We start from the raw sequence: 7556 nt of genomic DNA on the forward strand, positions 1-7556 counted from the left end.
GAAATAGTTAAGTTGTTATGATTAGAGCTCAGAAATTGCTCCTATTATGAAGAAAAGCAAAGAATTGCCCATTGTATCTCCAGACTTTATAGAGTGGCAGTTTGGAAGGACTCATACCAACAGAATTTACTAATTTTTTAAACTGTTTTATTACACCAAAGCCAAGACTCTCTCGGATTAGCCAGTCAGCACTCGTCTTCAGTCAGCTGTTAGAGTTCTTGTATAATCACAAAGTCATAGAATGGTTGAGGGTGGAAGGGATGTCCAAATCCCCTGCCTAAGTGGTGTCACTTATTGCCCAAGACAATGTTCAGGTGCCTTTTGAATATCTACAGGTATGGAGACACCACAACTTCTCTTTTGCTACCTCTTCCAGTGCTCAGTAAAATAGTATTTCCTGATGTTCACAGGGAACATCCTGTAAGTTTCAGTTTCCTTAAGTATTCTCTAATCCAATCCTCTTTCACCAAGGGTATTTCTCCAGACTTTCCCCCTGCCCTCTGGGGCTTGGGATTTCAGACGCTAGTCTTTCCAGAAAAGGGTGAAAAAAGCATTCAGTACCTCTGCCTTTTTCATGTCCTGTGTCACCAGAGCAAGCCCACATTTTCCTTATTCTTTCCTTTGCCACTTTTTGCCACGAGCTGCTTCTTTATCCTTGCTGACCTCCTGGCACAGACTTCCTGCCCTTTGGAATGGAGTTCTCTTGAGCTTAGCAAAGATGATCCTTGAATATCATCAGCTTTCTTGGACTCCTCCTTTCAGGGCCTTATTCCATAGGACTCATTAAAGCAGATCCCTGAAGATACCAAGTTCTGCTTTCATGAATTTCATGACTGTGATCCTGCTTTTTGCTCCATTCCTTCCACTCAGGATCCTAAGGTCCATCATCTCACTGTCACTACAGCCAAGTCTGCCTTTGATGTTTACATTCCCAATGACTGATGATTGTTTGTGAGTATGAAGTCTACTGGAACACCTATCTTTGTTGGTTCCACTGTCACTTTGGTCAGTAATTTGTCATTGATGTTCTCCAAGAACAGAAATCTCCTGGATTGCTTGTTCCTGCTGTGATGTTCCTCCAGCATTTATCAGGGTGGTTGAATTCCCCCAAGAGGACAGGGGGCTGGGAATGTCACGTTACATATATTTGTTGGCAGAAGTCCTCATCCACTTGTTCTTCCTGATCAGGTGGCCTGTCGCAGACATTCATTACAATGTCATCCATACTGGTCGGTTCTACAGTCCTTGCCCATAGGCTCTCATTTGGCTCATCATCCATCCCCAGGCACAGCTCTGTGCACTCAAGCTGTTCAGTCAAATAGGGCAACTCCTCCTCATCTTCTGAGCCTGTCCTTCCTGAGAGCTTGCATCCCTCTGTTGGAGCACATCAGCCATGATAGCCATTCCACCATGTCTTTGTGATCCCAAAAACATCATAGTCTTGTGGCAGTAGGCTGATCTCAAACTTCTCATGTTTATTCCCCATGCTGCATCCGTGAGTGTGCAGGCACTTCACAGGGGCACACTGTTGTGCTGGTGGGTTTTCCCTGTAGGCACTCCTTGCTTACATGCAATTGCTTGTAAGCAATTAAGGTGACCTTGCTTAACTGCATTTTGCTGATTTTGTGTTCCCTTTCATTCACATTATACTGGGGCCTTTGCTTGTAAACATGTCCACCATGCCCTCACAGGACTATTGGTAACTCTCATCTTTTCCTGTTGTAATTTACATAATTTTCTGCTCCATTTTAGGTTAGTTCTGCAGAATTGCTTGTGCCTCCTGGGAGAATATAAACAAAACCAAACCAGCCTTATTTTAAGAATATATGATAGGGACAGAAAATTCTAATCTATCCTCAAACATTTATGCTCACCGGAGTTGCTGTTTCTTTTCCTGCTCTGTGGTAAAAACTACACAATGTGTGCACTGGGGCTGAGTAAAGGTAGCTCAGAGGAATTGTCTTTGACAAAAACAAATGCTACAAAAGTCTCTTCCAAAAACCTAAATGACACAATAAGCTTTCAGAGAAGAGAAATGGTTCACTATGTTCACGTGTTTATTTGTGTTTCTCAGTAAACTCAAAGGTCATACAGTTCTCAATCAAACAATGGTATACTACAATGGCTATTTCATCATATCTTTCCCTCTCTTTCTCTCTCCAAGCCTGAACACACTTTCAGCTTCACTTCGCGGCCTAAGTGAAGACATGAAATGCATTAGGCTTAGGACTGAATATTTCTGACACACAGAATGTGACTTTCATAGAAAACTGAGGAAAGAAGAAAACTATGACTGTCCTCTACAGAAATCCATCCTTTTGGATTCAAAAAAGTCTGTGGTCCAGGCTCATGACAATAGATTTAAACCAGTCCATTTGGTGCAGAAAGAAGGAAAATGGTACTACAGAAAGATTTAAATTTCACTCAGGAGCAGCTGAAATCTCAACATTATGATACTATAACAACCTGATTTGTTAATGTTATGATGTGCAATAGCTTAGCCTCTGTTTACTCTGGACAAACGTGCTGATGAACAGTGCTCATCTTGCAACCCTGCAGGGGAGAGTGTCTATTCAGGGAGCACATACTGTGCTCACATGGTTGCTTCATCGCCCTGCTGCCAGGCCCTCCTGCCTGCCCTGCTAAGAGCAAACCTCAGGGAAAGAGGCAGAAAGGCCTGCAGGTGCCCAGTGGGGAGCTGATGGGGCTTTATTAAGGGCTTCTCTGCATTCTAAGCCACCAACTCTGACTTTATTCTAGCTACCACAGAAGAGGAACCTGGTATCAGGAGCATCATCTTCACTAGCAGCCAAACACAAGCAATTGTGCCAGGAGCAGGGTAGGAAAAAGAGTGTGTCAAGAAGCTGTACAAGAGCTTGTGTACAAGGAGAGGAAACCAAAACCCCTGAATGTCCAAAACTCTACAGGAGTGTGGCAGACAAATTGAAGGTGCTTATGTGCAAGTTCTGTTTAACCCTTAGTGCCATATGAAAGGAAAGTAAAGCAACTGTTAAAAAAAAGTTTCAGAGGCTGGATATCTGTCAAAAATACAAGGTAGGTTAAGAAAAATCAATTGGGTACCTAAGAACACAGAATTACCAAAAAGAAATAAATACAGGTAAAGTTCTTATATAAAAAAATGTGTAAAAAGATGTTGGGGAGAGGCTATCTGATCCAAGGCCATCTTGTAATAAGATGTTGATATCCTCAACTGGCAAAAATGTAGTTAGAATTACCCAGTTTATACTTAGTAAACAACAACCACACAGCACCAGGATGCAAAATAAAACCAGTAACTCTTCAAGTGTTGGAAAGGAAAAAGCCTGTGCTGTCCTGGATGATATTAAATAAACACACAAAACCACAACAATGAAAACAGGAGAATGAAGGTTGAAAGATCCAAGGAGGAGTCTTCACAAGGCAGTCCACATGCACTAACAGGGGCTGCACAAGGAAATAACAGAGGCTGAAGCGATTCCCAGCATTTCTAGTGACAGTACAATTGTCATGAGTAAAACTATTTCACAAAGCCCAAACACAAGGACTGAAAATGCTTACCAAGAAACTTAGTAAATGTATTTTATACAACACAAAATAATTATTTTGAAAACATTAAAGGGAGAGCTGTGTCAAGAAACTGGAACATCTACTTACTGGCTGAAGTCTTAAAACATATTTATCAGGCAGTGAAGTATTAAGTTAATATGCATTAAGAAAAATGTATTCTTGTTAAACATGACTCAAAATATACTGCACAGAAATCATTTCCCAGGCATAAGTAATCTAAGTATAAAGATAAAATCTTGGAAATAAATAGCCTACAATTGTTTTAGAAAAGAAAATAGTTATTCCATGCTTGTAGACGTGACAGGAGCTGTTTTGGAAAGTCATGAAATGGCATTTGAAAATACCACGTGTAATCTTTTTCCTTATGGAAGAGGGGGTTATAAAGACAATTGTTCCTTTTTGAAACTGGCATGATCAACACAGATCAGCTGTTGGTGTGAGGCAGTGCGAGATGTACCAGATTTCTGTCAATTCTTCATTCTTTGCTAAGCTCCCCTTCCCCCCCACACAGTCTTTTAACTCTGCTAAAAATACACTCTTCTTAAGAGTTCAGAACTCTTCAGAGTTCAGAAGTTTTGGTGTGATAGATTAAAGAGTGTCATGTTTTATACAGAAAATAAATTAGGAAGACTGTATTACTCTAACTGGTGAATTAATAGTAGCAGCTTGGTGTATGTGTTATTTCTGGCTGAGTTACTCACACTCGCTCCTTTTTCTGCGGAATAGTGGGAGTGAGGCACTGAACAAACAGGACAAGGAACAAAAAATAAAGATTTTAAACTTGAATTTCGAACTGAACATTTCAGAGGGTTAACTGAAGGTCTATTAGAAGCTGAATGTAAAGAAAATATGCAGCTATGGCACAGCAATATGATTATTTCCATTCATTGTTTATCTTACTTTCTCTGGCAAATGAGATTAAAGCTACAACAGCAGATATGGCATTTTGTGGGGAAGGTTGCTTTTCAAAAATAATTAACTCCATGCACACAAGAGAACAAGGACTCTTGGGCATTTCATGGGAAACCAAAGCCCTACAAGCCTCATCAATGCAATTGCTGCCACAGCACCAGAAGGACGGGGGCAATTTGCACCGAGTGCATTGTGCAGGCTGCTGCAACCACAGAGAGTTCACCATAACCAGGGTTTAGATGGGACAAGTGGTTCATCTCCAATATGAGTATGGGGTCCTATGGAGAAAATAGTCCATAGGTTATTTACAGCCACAGATTTAGAGAAACTGTGGCTCCCAGAGGTGAGCAGGATCCTGCTGACTCGGAGGACCAACTAGCTCGACCAAAGGACTGAGTTTAAGGAACTCTACTAAAAATGTTCTTCACAAAGTGCAGACAACAAATGAAAAAAATGCAAAACAAGGATTGCATAAATGAAATATTGAAGTATAAAAAGCAGAAAGAGAAGAACCTTAACATAGACATTTTGTAGGACTATCACGTGGCCCATGCCCACAGCTCACTGTAAGCACTGATGTAGATTTTTTTCCTGCTTCTTTTTCAAGTAATGGGGAGTGATTGTTCTCAAGACTACTGGCAGACTGCTTTACCTGAAATTCTTCTATTCCTTCTGTTAACAAGAAGGTTCTTGTTTTCTTCCCCAAAGAATAACCAATATCCCCTACATTAATCGTGGGAGCTTTAAATCTAACACTTTCGGGTCTGCAAAAAAATCTCTGTCCTTAGTCGGTCTGTACCAGAAGATCCAGATCAGGTTATTTATAGAAAACCACTAAATGCCTGTCTCATATTAGCAATCAGCAAAAAGAAGGCCTAATTGGAATGTAAAAACTGGTTTTCTAGTTCACACTTCTGAAAATATAGTGCGGAGCTCTGCATGATCAGAAAAACACACAATAGTCATCATCCATTAGTCAGTTCTGACCCATCTTTGTCCACCAGTTCAATTTATTTATTTACAGTACAAAACTTTTTTTTAATGATGTATCTGTTTTCTTGATTACAGATAATTTGGGATTTTATGGAATAGCTAGACCAGGAGAAACTGAACAGCTACAAGTTTCTGAACATGTATCACATTCAGAAGAGCAAGATGCCTGAAATTCTTACTTTTTAGCTCCAGGCAGATACCAGACTTAGGAGTCGTGTAGGAGGAAGAAAAACTGGCAGAAGATCTAAATATGAAAATTACCTAGTTCTGTGAGTAAAGACATCAATCTTGCATTCCTGAAGATTGATGAAGACTCTCAGGTAACTTTCCACAGCTAACATCTTTTCAATAGGTACTTCCAGTGTTTTACTACTTCAGGATTTTCTCTTGAGTGTACGGGCTTATGTTTAGGGCACACTTTATCAACTCACTGTTTCTGTATTTTTCATCTGCCTAGCCAAATCAATATTCAGCCAAATCCCTGCAAAGAGAGCCTGAAATCTTAAACAGGCGTCCTAGAATTTTTTTCTGGTTGCAAACCTCTTAGGCTTCAGGTACCTTAAGAAGAGGGCAGAGATTAAAATCAGCAGTGTTTAGCCTGACTTACAATTATGTCCCAGAGCTTCCCAAGTATTTAGGCACTTAAGTGTCTGATGATTTCTCTGATCCTCCCCATTAGTTTACTTCTATTAGCTATATTACTTCAAATCAGGATAGTATAGGGACAGTGCTTAATATCAGATACAGTATTTAACATGCTACCTTTAGACTATTTGGAGTCCCAGCTTTCACCTTCTAGTCTTGAAGCCAAAATAAACGTGTTTTCCCTCCTTTATAAACTCTTGCACGAGTTCTTCACTTTTGCTGAGATTTCTGGCAGGGAAACTAAGAGTACTTCCTGTAACAAAGACACGTTAAGACACCTTTACGAAGAGTACATAAGGTAGTAGGAATATCTGGATATTCATGCAAGCTTGCAGTAGTGATAGCAAGGAGAAAAGTGAGGCAAAATGGGATCTTTTCTTGCAGAGGCAGCTAAGTCTTTTATAGCAGTGCTTGATGTTGGCAGCTACAAGCAGTGGTGAAACTCACGCTGGGCTGTATACACCGGAGCACAGCAAATACCCTGAGTTCAGAATACTTCTCAGCAGCATAAATGCAGATTTATTTTCCAGTCCTATATATTTTGTCGTAAGCATCAGAGTAGAAATGATGGACTTCTAAAGAATGGCCAAGGGTTGTGTTAGGTAGGGAAGTATTAGAGTCTTGGAAGGCCATCCTTGGATCTCTCAGTGTAACTAGGAGATGTGTCTAGAGGGCTAATTCTTTACCTTCTTATAGTATGTTGTTTCTTTTACAAAATGTAAGCAAAAATAGGATACAGGAAGAAAGAACCAGCAGTTTTTGAAGACAAACCTCTGCTCTTGTGAAGGAAAAGGGAAGTGTTATTTAGTCAAAATAGCAGAAGCAACACAGAGCTGTGGTACTCTGCCTTCCACCAAAAGAAGGAATTTGGAGCAAACAAGTCAAGTACCTGAGGCAGAAAGTGAAAGTATGCAAACCTCTAATGCTCATGGTACTGCCCCCATAAGCCTTAGAATGATCATGCTGGCTCAGACCAAAGCTCATATAACTTCATGTCATGTCCTCTTTAAAACAAGGCAAAACCAACAGAGATGCCTCAAAAGTTGCTTCTGTGGTACAGCCACCTAGGCTTCAAAAACATCAGTGTTTAGGAACTTCTGTAGTACTTTCATGCGCAGCATTCGGTTATGTGTTTGGCTCTGGTATATTAATACAACTCATGTAGTGCAGGACACTTACACTCGTTTGAGCAATGTCCCTAACCCTTTTTGTATATTACAGAAATGCATATTAGAGTAAGTCATTTGATCTTTCTGTGGGCCTCAGTTTCCCACTTTATTTAGCGAAATTTTAAAACTTATTTGATACTTTTCAAACACGTGAAGTGATAAGCAATAGTAAGGATTGCCTCTAACCATCATATTCAGGTAAATTCTGTGGTTTAATGATAATTTCAACAGATCTTCGAGACCTCTAATGCATTCTTGCAAGCTGTGGGC

This window comes from Chiroxiphia lanceolata, chromosome 6 (genome assembly GCF_009829145.1).
Source record: "Chiroxiphia lanceolata isolate bChiLan1 chromosome 6, bChiLan1.pri, whole genome shotgun sequence".
NCBI lineage: Eukaryota > Metazoa > Chordata > Aves > Passeriformes > Pipridae > Chiroxiphia > Chiroxiphia lanceolata.